The sequence below is a fragment of the Oncorhynchus masou genome, chromosome 9 (genome assembly GCF_036934945.1).
Source record: "Oncorhynchus masou masou isolate Uvic2021 chromosome 9, UVic_Omas_1.1, whole genome shotgun sequence".
Taxonomy (NCBI): Eukaryota; Metazoa; Chordata; class Actinopteri; order Salmoniformes; family Salmonidae; genus Oncorhynchus; species Oncorhynchus masou.
This window is the reverse complement of record NC_088220.1, coordinates 65,192,795-65,208,308: the sequence shown is the minus strand read 5'-3', so window position 1 is coordinate 65,208,308 and position 15,514 is coordinate 65,192,795. Positions and strand designations below refer to the sequence as shown.

Here is a 15,514-nt window from a genome sequence, read left to right as displayed (position 1 = left end):
TTTTTTGTCACACTGCTTTGCTTTATCTTGGCCAGTTCGGAGTTGTAAATGAGAACTTGTTCTCAACTGGCCTACCTGGCGAAAAAGAATAATAACTCTGTCACTCACTCCCCTCTGTTCCTTCCCCAGGCGTCATTGTGGCTGTTTCTTGTTTTGGTTTATGTTGTGTTTTTTCATTAACACTCACTCCCTGAATTTGCTTCCCAACTCTCAGTGCACATGGTTATAATGATTAAGAGCAGGCTATATGGACAGGGTGGACCTGATCCTAGATCAGCACTCCTACTCTGATACGCTTTATGAGTACAGGCTCAGAGAGGTGTTCTATGAAGACTAGAGAGGCTGAGAAAACAGAGCAAAGCCTGCATATAATGTTGACCTTCTCATCTGGGCCATAGTTTAGCTGACTAAATCCCATTAGTAATGTTGAGCTCTTTTTCTAAAAAAGTCACTGTACTCCTGGAGGAAGGAAGCTCTGAGAGTGATGAAAATGTCACGGGCTGCAGAGCACAGCCCCCTGGGAAACCAACATATGAGAGAGAGGTACAGTACTGTGTAGGCCTATGACATCTGCCTCGACCAGGGGTTCCCAAACTTTTTTGCTCTGTGACCCACCAATTGTGGTGTCTTTTGATTCACAACCCACCATAAGAGTTGAGCAGGGGAAAAGGATATAGACATCCTTTTTTAATAGATGCTCACTTCCATTGATTGTTAACTTGTGGCTGAAGTTAGCTGAGATTTGTAGTGGCTGTTTACAGAAAACTGAACCATATATTCAAGTTTCTCCTGGCTCATGAGCTACTTTCAGGGTGAGGAACCATCTAACATCAAATTGTAAAATAGTGAACTACTCCTTTGAAGTACATTTCCTGCAATTCTACACATTTTGCCACGGAGCTGAAATAAAATGTTGCCGTTTGAAAGCCAACTTTCCTGCAATTCTATGCATTTTGCCATGGCTAATCCTGTGTTCTTATGCTAAAACATAATGACTAAATCAATGGGGGCCTGTCTACCTTATCTTTTTTGATTTGTAAATTCTCAAAGATTATAAGATATTTTAAAATATATGTCCATAATCTTTTCTACATACTTTATATTTGGTTTTAGTCATTTAAGTTTACACTGAAAGCGTTTGTCCCTCCCAAAAATAATGTATTAAAAAAAAAAAGTTAAATAATTATCCCGCGACCCAACTGAACCCCTGCTGTGACCCGCAAGTGAGTCCTGACACACAATTTGGAAACCACTGGCCTAGACTTTCTTCCTAGTACTAAATACTGAAGTTTATGGGCCTCTCAAAGAGGACAAACACCATGGTCATCATTAGAACATTTCCATTCTCTATAGGCTATATTTATATTATATACACACACAAACACAAACAGGATGCCACCATCCTATGCTGCTGCTAAGTAACAGAGGGATCCGTAAGGGAATGTGGGATCTTGGAGGGACACTGTGCCAGTGAATTGATCAGCCACTGCTGCAGAAACCTTTTGCAGAGCTCATTGTTACAGTATAACAGGATACAAAGTAATATATTTATTAATTTTCTGATATAAACTAATCCCTCCTCTTTCTAATATTGGATGGAAATGCATGTAGGGCTTATTAGGAATGGAGATGCATTTTTTTCATAGAGCCCTACATTATTACAGACTGCCAGCTGTAAACTATGGGCTGCATGATCAGGCTGGATCCAAATGTGTCAATCCCCATAGCTATTGTGATATGTCACACTGCCAAGTCCTCTTGTGTTGGAATTCTTCCTGTGTTACTGTTTTACAGTATCTCTGTTCTGTACCTGAAAAAAGATCTTACTGTACTTTGCCTAGATTTCCCTGAAGGCTATGAAGCTTAGCCAAGCCATCACTGTTAACAATCTACTACATCTCCACATTCTCAGAGTCTGTGAACATGGGTCAATAGAACAAGTCTTAATTTGTTGTCTGGGAGATCAGGACTAGAATTATTCATTTCTATGTTGATGATAGGCTAGATCTCCAAAAATGTGTATGCTACCCATGGGTTTGTATACTAGATTACATTATGAATACAGTTATATCCATAACAATGCTAATCGGTTATACATGTCTCAAAGATCACGCACTCCTTTTTCCTCACTCCTCTCTCCTTACTACTCTCTACTCACTCCTCCTTCTCATCACGCCTCTCACTCCATCTCTCTCTCTTTTCCCCTCTATTTCTCTCTCTGATGGGAAAGGCTCTCCTGATTTACAGCGATGAAAGGCTTTTCAATTTGAAGGAAATCTTAGATCAGCCAGGCAGACAGTATTTTCAGTGCAGTCAGTGAGGACTCACTGGGTTGGTTTTATCTTTTTAATCATCCATTTCTTGGTATGGCCCTAATACAAGCCTCTTGTTTTATATGGAAGGGGGGTTCCTATTAAAGGAATAGTTTGGGATTTTGGCGATGTGGCCCTTTATCTACTTCCCCAGAGTCAGATGAACTTGTGGATACCATTTTTATGGATGTGCGTAGTTTGAAGGAAGTTGCTAACTAGCATTAGCACAATGACTGGAGGTCTGTAGACTTTCATTTATTTGAACTGTTGGTAGGAAAACAATTAGTATGCCCTCAATTCATCGATCTCTATGTAGTGGAGCTACTGTAAACTGAGAACTCAAATCAAATTTTATTTGTCACATACACATGGTTAGCAGATGCTAATGCGAGTGTAGCGAAATGCTTGTGCTTCTAGGTCCGACAATGCAGTAATAACCCACGAGTAATCTAACCTAACAATTCCACAACAACTGCCTTATACACACAAGTGTAAAGGGATGAAGAATATGTACATAAAGATATGTGAATGAGTGATGGTACAGAACGGCATAGGCAAGATGCAGTAGATGGTATAGAGTACAGTATATACATATGAGATGAGTAATGTAGGGTATGTAAACATAAAAGTGGCATTGTTTAAAGTGGCTAGTGATACATGTATTACATAAAGATGGCAAGATGCAGTAGATGGTATAGGGTACAGTATATACATATAAGATGAGTAATGTAGGGTATGTAAACATTGTATTAAGTGGCATTGTTTAAAGTGGCTAGTGATACATTTTTACATGAATTTTTCCATTATTAAAGTGGCTGGAGTTGAGTCAGTATGTTGGCAGCAGCCAATAAATGTTAGTGGTGGCTGTTTAACAGTCTGATGGCCTTGAGATAGAAGCTGTTTTTCAGTCTCTCGGTCCCTGCTTTGATGCACCTGTACTGGCCTCGCCTTCTGGATGATAGCGGGGTGAACAGGCAGTGGCTCGGGTGGTTGTTGTCCTTGATGATCTTTATGGCCTTCCTGTGACATCGGGTGGTGTAGGTGTACTGGAGGGCAGGTAGTTTGCCCCCGGTGATGCGTTGTGCAGACCTCACTACCCCCTGGGGAGCCTTACGGTTGGGGGCGGAGCAGTTGCCGTACCAGGCGGTGATACAGCCCGACAGGATGCTCTCGATTGTGCATCTGTAAAAGTTTGTGAGTGCTTTTTGTGATAAGCCAAATTTCTTCAGCCTCCTGAGATTGAAGAGGCGCTGTTGCACCTTCTTCACCGCGCTGTCTGTGTGGGTGAACCAATTCAGTTTGTCCGTGATGTGTACGCCGAGGAACTTAAAACTTACTACCCTCTCCACTACTGTCCCGTCGATGTGGATAGGGGGGGTGCTTATTAGAGTTTGCAGTTTAGAAGTATTTACATGTGTGAGAAATCACAACTCTGGGTAGACGACAGCAGTGTTTCTGTACATCTATTAGTGCGATGGGGAATTGGGGGTGGTACTATGTGCAGTGTAGTGGTACTATGTGCAGTGTAGTGTTGCACGTTATACCAGTACCACGGTAATATCACAGTACTAAAACATCATGATACTTATAATACCAACATTTTAGAATACCATAGTACTGTTTCTACTGATCTAAAGAACCTGCTGGTGCCTGTTATAAAATGTTTATAAAGTCAGTTTTGTTTATAAATTCCGTTGAATTTAAGCAACAGCCACTAGTTTATTATATGCGCAGGCTCAATAATATCCACTTCAATTGTATGTGCATATCATGTCACGTGTGGCAGATGCATTCCCTACCAGCCCTCATTCACCTGCATCTCTCTGTCCGGTCTTCATGCACATCTATTCCTCCATCATTTCCAAAAAAAGTAATTTAGCGTGAAGGCAAGCAGGGATGCAGACCCAGATGAGTCTTCTGTTGTTGGAATTATACATGTTACATTGGAGCAATGCGCAGACCGAGCAGTGTTGATACATTCAATCTCCTATTATAAGATCACAGGCCAGTCTGAGTAGACTTTGCAAGTTCACTGTCATGCAGAGCGTCTAAGTGCCAGAAAGGGAAAATGGAGCACCAATTTGATATAATTTCACAAACCATGTCGCGTGCCATTTCAAACTAATCCTGGGTTGCTAATTATTGGTTTGATAATAAAACAACGTTGTTCAGTAATGTTACCTAGCTAGCTAACAACCTGGTAACTTGACAATAGGTTTAGGAAAATGTGATTGGCACAGGAAGAAAGGAAAAAAGTCTGCTACTCATGAGATGTGCTTTAACCGTAGGATTCATACAGGCCAAATGTAAGCCTAAACTATATCAAATATACATGTATTTCTGGTGCTTCTTAAATTCTGTTTGGTGCCTAACATTTTAAAAGTTGGGGGCAGTGTGTGTATGTGTGGGAGAGGGAGTGGTGTATGTGTGTGTTTATGAGACAGAGAGAGTGTAAGGAAGTGAGGAAGAGTGTATGTGTGTCTGTGTTAACTCAAGAGTAAAGAAGGTTTAATGCAGTGTTTTTCCCCTTACTGACACAGTGTTTTCTCCTTACTGCCACAATGACATGCAGATCATTATGCAGTGTTTTCTTTCTTACTGCCATAATGACATGCAGATCATTATGCAGTGTTCCCCCCTTACTGCCACAATGACATGCAGATCATTATGCCGTGTTTTACTCTTACTGGCACAATGACACACAGATCATTATGCAGTGTTTTACCCTTACTGGCACAATGACATGCAGATTATTATGCAGTGTTTTCTTTCTTACTGCCATAATGACATGCAGATCATTATGCAGTGTTTTACCCTTACTGGCACAATGACACGCAGATCATTATGCAGTGTTTTTCCCTTACTGGCACAATGACACGCAGATCATTATGCAGTGTTTTCCCCTTACTGGCACAATGACACGCAGATCATTATGCAGTGTTTTTCCCTTACTGGCACAATGACACGCAGATCATTATGCAGTGTTTTCCCCTTACTGGCACAATGACACGCAGATCATTATGCAGTGTTTTTCCCTTACTGGCACAATGACACGCAGATCATTATGCAGTGTTTTCCCCTTACTGGCACAATAACACACAGATCATTATGCAGTGTTTTCCCCTTACTGGCACATTGACATGCAGATCATGTCACGCCCTGACCATAGTTTGCTTTGTATAGGTTTTGTTTGGTCAGGGTGTGATCTGAGTGGGCATTCTATGTTGTATCTCTAGTTTGTCTGTTTCTGTGTTTGGCCTGATATGGTTCTCAATCAGAGGCAGGTGTTAGTCGTTGTCTCTGATTGGGAACCATATTTAGGTAGCCTGTTTTGTCATTGTGGGTGATTGTCTATGTTAGTTGCTTGTGTCAGCACATTTTGTATATAGCTTCACGGTCGTTATTCGTTTATTGTTTTGTGGCAGCAGCAGCGATGTCAGGATTTCTGGACATGGGAGCGAGATCTGGACTGTGTCACTCCTTGGGAGGAGATAGACAGGTGGGCGGTCGACCCAGGGAGAGTGCCGGAGCCCGCCTGGGATTCTCTGGAGCAGTGTGAGGAGGAATACCGGCGAATGGAGTCAGCACGGCGGCGCGGTAGGAAGCCCGAGAGGCAGCCCCAAAAATGTCTTGGAGGGGGCACACAGGGAGTGTGGCGAAACAAGGTAGGAGACCTGCGCCAACTTCCTATGCTAACCGGAGAGCGAGAGAGACCGGGCAGGCACCGTGTTATTCTGTGGAGCGCATGGTGTCCCCGGTGCGGTTGCATAGCCCTGTGCGGTACATTCCAGCTCCTCGTATCGGCCCGGGCTAGAGTGGGCATCGAGTCAGGTGCCATGAAGCCGACTCTACGCATCTGGTCTCCAGTGCGTCTCATTGGGCCGGCTTACATGTCTCCCGTCTGTCCAGAGCTGCTAGAGTCTCCCGTCTGTCCAGAGCTGCTAGAGTCTCCCGTCTGTCCAGATCTGCTAGAGTCTCCCGTCTGTCCAGAGCTGCTAGAGTCTCCCGTCTGTCCGGACCTGCGAGAGTCTCCCGTCTGTCCGGACCTGCTAGAGTCTCCCGTCTGTCCGGACCTGCGAGAGTCTCCCGTCTGTCCGGAGCTACAAGAGCCGTCAGTCAGCCAGGAGCTGCCAGAGCTGTCAGTCAGCCAGGAGCTGCCAGAGCCGTCAGCCAGCCAGGAGCTGCCAGAGCCGCCAGTCTGCCAGGAGCTGCCAGAGCCGCCAGCCAGCCAGGAGCTGCCAGAGCCGCCAGCCAGCCAGGGGCTGCCAGAGCCGCCAGCCAGCCAGGAGCTGCCAGAGCCGCCAGTCTGCCAGGAGCTGCCAGAGCCGCCAGCCAGCCAGGAGCTGCCAGAGCCGCCAGCCAGCCAGGGGCTGCCAGAGCCGCAAGCCAGCCAGGAGCTACCCTTCAGTCCTGAGCTACCCTTCAGTCCTGAGCTACCCTTCAGTCCTGAGCTCACCCTCAGTCCGGAGCTGCCCCTCCGTCCGGAGCTGCCCCTCCGTCCGGAGCTGCCCCTCCGTCCGGAGCTGCCCCTCAGTCCAGTGGGGCCCTTTAGTAGGGTTGCCGTTCCTAGGAGGCCACAGAAGCAGACTAAGACTATGGTGGAGGGGGGGTCCACGTCCAGCGGCAGAGCCGCCACCGCGGACAGAGGCCCACCCAGACCCTCCCCTATAGGTTCAGGTTTTGCGGCCGGAGTCCGCACCTTGGGGAGGGGTACTGTCACGCCCTGACCATAGTTTGCTTTGTATGTTTATAGGTTTTGTTTGGTCAGGGTGTGATCTGAGTGGGCATTCTATGTTGTATGTTTAATTTGTCTGTTTCTGTGTTTGGCCTGATATGGTTCTCAATCAGAGGCAGGTGTTAGTCGTTGTCTCTGATTGGGAACCATATTTAGGTAGCCTGTTTTGTCATTGTGGGTTGTGGGTGATTGTCTATGTTAGTTGCTTGTGTTAGCACATTTCGTATATAGCTTCACGGTCGTTGTTCATTTATTGTTTTGTTCAGTTTACTTCGTGTTTTTGTCATCCATTAAAATGAAGCATTCACACCACGCTGCACTTTGGTCCGCTTCTTACGACGATCGTGACAGATCATTATGCAGTGTTTTCTTCTTACTGCCACAATGACAAGCAGATCATTATGCTGTGTTTTTCCCCTTACTGCCACAATGACATGCAGATCATTATGCTGTGTTTTTCCCCTTACTGCCACAATGACATGCAGATCATTGTGCAGTGTTTTCCCATTACTGCCACAATGACATGCAGATCATTATGCAGTGTTCCCCCTTACTGGCACAGTGACATGCAGATCATTATGCAGTTTTTTCTCCTTACTGCCACAATGACATGCAGATCATTATGCAGTTTCTTTCTCCCTTACTACCACAATGACATGCAGATCATTATGCAGTGTTTTACCCCTACTGGCACAATGACATGCAGATCATTATGCAGTGTTTCCCCTTACTGCCACATTGACATGCAGATCATTATCCAGTGTTTTCTCCTTACTGCCACAATGACATGCAGATCAATATGATTTTTTTTCCTTACTGCCACAATGACATGCAGATCATTATGCAGTGTTTGTCCCCTTACTGCCACAATGACATGCAGATCATTATGCAGTGTTTCCCCCTTACTGACACAGTGACATGCAGATCATTATGCAGTGTTTCCCCCTTACTGGCACAGTGACATGCAGATCATTATGCAGTGTTCCCCCTTACTGGCACAGTTACATGCAGATCATTATGCAGTTTTTTCTCCCTTACTACCAAAATGACATGCAGATAATTTTGCAGTGTTTTCTCCTTACTGCCACAATGACATGCAGATCATTATGCAGATTTTCTCCCTTACTACCACAATGAAATGCAGATCATTATGCAGTGTTTCCCTTACTGCTACAATGACATGCAGATCATTATGCAGTGTTTTTCCCCTTACTGCCACAGTGAAATGCAGATCATTATGCAGTGTTTCCCCTTACTGCTACAATGACATGCAGATCATTAAGCATTTACTGTATATTCCTTCCTCCCATTCCTCCAGTCAAATCACAGGTAGGCCTTTACAAACATGAGCAAATCAGCTATTCTCTGCAGTATTCTATTGTCTACTGAATAATGTGAAGTTAAATTCAATGTGTTGTATTCAATGTGAATTTCAGCGATAGGTTTTTTAGTAGCACATGCATAGAACGTTTAGAAAACGGGAAAAGTGTCCTCGGGACGGGGCAAACAGGACGCTACGCCGCTGATCCACCTCCCTTTGTGGTATCGCTATACTACTCGGTATCGGGATATTTGGCCTGGTATCGTATCATTTTTTAAATGTTGGTATCGTGACAGCACTAGTGCTATGTGGAGGAAAAATATTTTGGGACTCTCATTATTCTGTCGTCGCCGTGTGTTTGCCATGTAGTCCATGCATCAGGAGATGAGAAGTGTTGTTATGCATGAATAATCTTAACAGTTGCTTTTAGTAGATTAATAATGATGAGGCGGAGCGCTATCATGCTGTTTCCATGTTGGCAGTTTGGACAAGCTTCTCTGCTCCACTCCAGTGGTGTTTCCTTACAGTAGTGAAAGGGAGGGAAGCTGTTAATGGATTATTGAGCATACACATAACCACTGGCAGTATCCATAACCAAAACTATACACTGCCCTGTTGTGAAGGGGATGAATTTCTTGCAAGTGTCAAGGCCGTCCTCGGAATGAGACCAAAGTGCAGAGTGGTGAGCGTACATTTTCTTTTATTTGTAATGTCGCCAACAAAAACAAGAAAACAAAAATGACCGTGAAGCTTACAATGGCAGTAGTGCCCCTAACAAAGACAATTTCCCACAAAGATAAAAGGGAAAAGGCTGCCTAAGTATGATTCCCAATCAGAGACAACAATAGACAGCTGTCCCTGATTGAGAACCATACCCGGCCAAAACATAGAAATACAAAATCATAGAAAACAGAACATAGAATACCCACCCAAATCACACCCTGACCAAACCAAATAGAGACATAAAAAGGCTCTCTAAGGTCAGGGCGTGACAGCAAGTGGACTTTTTGTTTTTGTTTAAATCACATGGAATTATTGTATCACACTGTAGGCTGACAGGCATCATTGATTTCTTGGAGCAAAAAAACGAACATATTGTTACCTTCTTTAGGTTAAAGTCTGCTGTGTTGTTGATCATTGCTGCTGGGCTGACCTTATTTCTATACAAAAACAATGCTAGCAAAACAGAGAGGAGATATGCTTGTCTGGGCCATTCATAATGGGACTCACTGGCACTGCTGAATCATCTCTTGTTCTCTCTCTCCTCTCTCTCTCTCTCTCTCTCTCTCTCTCTTTCTCACACACCCCTCCATCTCTTGTTCTCTCTCTCTCCCTCTCTCTCTCACACACCTCTCCATCTCTTGTTCTCTCTCTCTCACACACCCCTCCATCCCCCTCTCTCTCTCACTCCCCCCCTCTCTCACACTTTCTTATCCCTGTCTTTCTCTCTCTCTTGCTCAAACCCGTTTCTCTCTCTCTTTCTCAACCCGTTTCTCTCTCTCTCTGTGTGGGTTTGTGAGATAACATGTATCTACTGGCCACTGTGCTCAGTCAGGGATTGACTGTATACTGTATTTGGATCTAGTCTTAAAGCCCCCTATCTACTGTAAACTATAAATTGCTCTCATCTTTCAATCTTTCATTGGTTTCAAGTTCCCATGGTCAGAGCAGGCTTTATGATAACTTACAGTATCTAGAGCCTATCTTTTGTCATGTATTAGAGACTGATCCCATCTCTCTCAGAAATCTGATTCTTCCCTTGTGGGGTGCCTCAGCAAATTGACTCCCCCTAATCCAGTCTACTGCAGCCTAGACAGCCTGACAGTCAGTTCCTTAATATCACCCATCTGGTAATAATACCCTCCGCAATTAGGCTTATTTACATTTCAAAAGCAAGCTAATCTTGCATGCACAAATGGATAACCTCCATGATACCTAGCTACCGTTGTTTTTGTTTTGATGGGACATTCCGTGCTATGTGCTTATACTGGATGACAGAGTGATATAACCTAATCTTACTGAACATCTGTAGCTAATACTCTGCTGGTCATATGAAGCTCAGATGTTTGCACACAGAGATACAGTATGTATCACAAGGGCAAGGATTACATGTCTCACTCTCCATCAGAAACCAACTGGACATGCATAGTTAATCTACTGCTTGGTACTTGAGGTTAGTTTTGCTTGGTTTATGACGTTTATGCTTGCCCTATATTGGAAATGACTACTTCCAGAACTCGCTATTCTTGGCGGTGGATACCCCATTATAGCCATGCATCTTCCATATGGGTTGGCACAGACAGAGGCTCCTCAGGCTCCTAGCTAATGCAGGAGCCCTTTTGATAGGTCAGGGCTGAGTCCCAAATGGCAGCCTCTTCCCTATATAGTGCACTACTGTTGAACAGGGCCCATAGGGAATAGGGGGCTATTTGGGATGCAGACATGGTCTCATATTGGCCCTCTCACCAGGCTCCTCACAGCATCACTCGGGATAACCAGACAAAAGGCTGGTGAATGAGCCTGGTCTCGGAGGGCTGTCTTCTCCAGTCAGAAGGGGGTGGTGCTGATGGTGTGTGGGAGAAAGCTGAACGTATGAATCTATCCTGTGAAGTGGAATGGAGACAGACATTTGTTATGAGTATACTTTCTGGTGTGATGCTGTTTCCAAACAGCTCTATGTAAATTGTAAATTTGATTTTGATCAAATCAAATGTATTTATATAGGCCTTCTTACGTCAGCTGATATATCAAAGTGCTGTACAGAAAGCCAGCCTAAAAACCCAAACAGCAAGCAATACAGGTGTAGAAGCACGGTGGCTAGGAAAAACTCCCTAGAAAGGCCAAAACCTAGGGAGAACCTAGAGAGGAACCAGGCTATGAGGGGTGGCCAGAGATAATTAGAGAAAGCATACTTAAATTCACACAGGACACCGGATAAGACAGGAGAAATACTCCAGACATAACAGAATGACCCGAGCCCCCCGACACAAACTACTGCAGCATAAATACTGGAGGCTGAGACAGGAGGGGTCAGGAGACACTGTGGCCCCATCCGACGAACCCCTGGACATGGCCAAACAGGCATGATATAAACCCACCCACTTTGCCAAAGCACAGCCCCCACACCAGTAGAGGGATATCTTCAACCACCAACTTACCATCCTGAGACAAGGCCGAGTATAGCCCACAAAGATCTCCGCCACGGCACAACCCAAGGGGGGGCGCCAACCCGGGCAGGAAGACCACGTCAGTGACTCAACCCACTCAAGTGACGCACCCCTCCTAGGGATGGCATGGAAGAGCACCAGTAAGCCAGTGACTCAGCCTCTGTAATAGGGTTAGAGGCAGAGAATCCCAGTGGAGAGAGGGGAACCGGCCAGGCAGAGACAGCAAGGGCGGTTTGTTTTTCCAGAGCCTTTCCGTTCACCTTCACACTCCTGGGCCAGACTACACTAAATCATAGGACCTACTAATGAGATGAGTCTTCAATAAAGACTAGAATGGTTGAGACCGAGTCTGTGTCTCTCACATGGGTAGGCAGACCATTCCATAAAAATGGAGCTCTATAGGAGAAAGCCCTGCCTCTAGCTGTTTGCTTAGAAATTCTAGGGACAATTAGGAGACCTGCGTCTTGTGACCGTAGCGTACGTGTAGGTATGTATGGCAGGACCAAATCGAAAAGGTAGGTAGGAGCAAGCCCATGTAATACTTTGTAAGTTAGCAGTAAAACCTTGAAATCAGCCCTTGCCTTAACAGGAAGCCAGTGTAGGGAGGCTAGCACTGGAGTAATATGATACATTTTTTGGGTTCAAGTCAGGATTCTAGCAGCCGTATTTAGCAGTAACTGAAGTTTATTTAGTGCTTTATCTGGGTCGCTGGAAAGTAGAGCATTGCAGTAGTCTAACCTAGAAGTAACAAAAGCATGGATTAATTTTTCTGCATCATTTTTGAACGGAAAATGTCTGATTTTTACAATGTTACGTAAATGGAAAAAAGCTGTCCTTGAAACAGTCTTGATATGTTTGTCAAAAGAGAGATCAGGGTCCAGAGTAACACAGAGGTCCTTCACAGTTTTATTTGAGATGACTGTACAACCATCAAGATTAATTGTCAGATTCAACAGAAGATCTCTTTGTTTCTTGGGACCTAGAACAAGCATCTCCGAGTTTAAAAGTAGCAAAAAAAAGGTTGTCAGAGTTTAAAAGCCTGACAGCCATCCATTTCCTTATGTCTGAAACACAGGCTTCCAGCGAGGGCACTCTTGGGGCTTCACAGTGTTTCATTGAAATGTACATCCAGTGTCATCCGCATAGCAGTAAAAGTTAACATTATGTTTTCAGATTACATCCCCAAGAGGTAAAATATATAGTGAAAACAATAGTAGTCCTAAAACGGAACCTTGAGGAACACAGAAATGTACAGTTGTTTTGTCAGAGGACAAACCATTCACAGAGACAAACTGTAACACCCTGACCATAGTTTGCTTTGTATGTTTCTATGTTTTGTTTGGTCAGGGTGTGATCTGAGTGGGCATTCTATGTTGTGTGTCTAATTTGTCTGTTTCTGTGTTTGGCCTGATATGGTTCTCAATCAGAGGCAGGTGTTAGTCATTGTCTCTGATTGGGAACCATATTTAGGTAGCCTGTTTGGTGTTGGGTTTTGTGGGTGATTGTCCTTATGTCCTTTTTCTGTCGTGTGTTACTTAGCACCAGTGTTAGGCTGTTTCGTATGACGGTTATTGTTTTTGTATTTGATTCGCGTTCACTTTGTTTTCATTAAACATGGATTGAAATAGCCAAGCCGCATTTTGGTCTGACTCTCCTTTGCCTACAGAAAACCGTGACACAAACTGATATCTTTCTGACAAATAAGATCTAAACCAGGCCATAACTTGTCCGTGTAGACCAATTTGGGTTTCCATTCTCTCCAAAATAATTTACATTTACATTTAAGTCATTTAGCAGACGCTCTTATCCAGAGCGACTTACAAATTGGTGATTTCACCTTCTGACATCAGTGGAACAGCACTAAGCAGCACTAAGGTCTAGGAGCACGTGGACAGATGCAGAGCCTCTGTCTGATGCCATTAAAAGGTAATTTACCACCTTCACAAGTGCAGTCTCAGTGCTATGATGGGGTCTAAAACCAGACTGAAACATTTAGTATACATTGCTTGTCTTCAGGAAGGCAGTGAGTTGCTGCACAATAGCTTTTTCAAAAGAAAAGCACAGCTATCCTCGGCGTAAGGCAATCGTTCTCCTGTATATTAGGAGTACAACGACTGCAATTAGATGGCATCATGTTAATGTTACTACTTAGCTTCGGCTGGTGGAGGTCCTGACGAACCATGTCAAGATAAACTCTGGAGTGAAGAAGTTGAATGAAAAAAAAAAGTTGAGTGAGGGAAAAACTAAAAATATAAATGGTAATTAAAAAGTAAAAGCCGTAAAGTTGTCAGGTAGCAAAGTAAGGTTAGCAACACAACGCACAGCAGAACGTTAACAAGTCTGTAAAACACACATTTGTATGTGTCTTAAGTTATTCTTCCAAGTGTGTGAATTACCCATGGGATTCATCATACTGAAAGCTGCGTTATAAGTAGGGTGTTTTCCCCATAGAATTGATATGAAGTTGATTGGCACAAAGTTCTTCCAAGGGTAGGCTACACAGTTTGTGTAACCATTTTGCTTTTATGCCGCTTGTTGTCTTAACGATTCCACGTTACTTTGTGATAACTAGCCCAATCTGATGATGTATGGTTCTTCGCTATCTAGAGCTCTATAAATCTGAAATCAGAGCTGAGTTGACAGTGTTACAAATTAGAAGTGCCATTTCCAGAATGTTATTTCTCTGGGTTGATGAATTTGGATTATATGGTTGGTAGATAACATCTCACATCAATCACGTCTGATGCAATCAGATATTTTATAGGAAATGTCCAACAAATACATATTGATATCCAGGCTGTATCACATCCGGCCGTGATTTGGAGACCCATAGGGCGGCGCACAATTGGCCCAGCGTCGTCCAGGTTTGTAAATAATAATTTGTTCTTAACTGACTTGCCTAGTTAAATAAAGGTTAAAAAAATTATTAGATATGCCGCAGTCCTTCAGTAAGGGGTTTGCCCATCTCTTCTTAGCACATTACCATCACTAGATGGTTGATCTGTATTCCCTTGTCTTTAATAAAGCCTTGTTCACACTACAGGCCTTAATGCTCAAATCAGTTTTGTTTTTCAAATCTGTTCTGGTATTTAGACTGTTCAAAACAGCAAGTTACAAGTGACTAAATCGGATTTATGTGTTCAGACTGACTGGCTACGCTAGTTGACATAGTAGTGGCGAGTTTGTGTACACTCAGAAGTTGTAGTGTAGCATCTAGCAAGCTGTGACAACAATGCCTGCCATGGAAGTCTCCCTGTTGATTTGAATGTTCAAAATCATAGTGTAAGAACATTTTTAAAGCCTCAAACGATAAGATACTCTAACTTTCAAAACGAGTCAGTTTTTGGCTAGCCACAGCAGACAACTAGCTAACAAGGTAGCTGTTTAGCCTGCTAGCACATTCCCTCATTGTTTGTAAACAATTAACAAGCTAGTTAGCTACCACATGTTCTTGTCAAATTGTCAACAGTGTAGCTACAAAGCAACAGGATATACCAAATAACAGTCTAGATATCACTTAAGGGCAGATAAATCAGATATGACCATTCAGACACAGGTCACATGGCCAGGAATCTGATTTATATCTGATTTCAAACCACCTTCCTAGGTGGTTTGAAATGTGGTTTGAAACATCTGATTCCATGTGCTTTTTGCCTGTTTAGACTGCAGGACAAATATGAGATTCTAATAAGAAAATGGATTTGAGTCACTTCAAACTACCTCTGTGAACAAGGATTTACTCTGCAGGTGTCAGTGAAGTGCATAGTCTTACCGTGGTCTTACCAGTCAATAAAATAAAGTCTCAATCGATCTGCCAGAGGTGCTTCTCTGAGGCCTGAGCCATGGCTTGGAATAGATTTCTGTGTTGAAACGATTGATTTTGTTTCTCCCCCTTGGCTGCTCCACTGTCAATAAGAGCAGTAGAACTTACCTACCTGCATGCTAACTTACCTACCTACCTGCATGCTGAGATGGAGGC

At 43.7% G+C, this 15,514-nt stretch overlaps 1 protein-coding gene across 7 annotated transcripts in view; it reads left to right on the top strand.

Moving 5' to 3' along the window:
• The window catches only part of LOC135546480 (neural cell adhesion molecule 1-like), a 116,804-nt gene that overhangs the window by 66,282 nt on the left and 35,008 nt on the right, over positions 1-15,514 (top strand). The window lies entirely within an intron of this gene.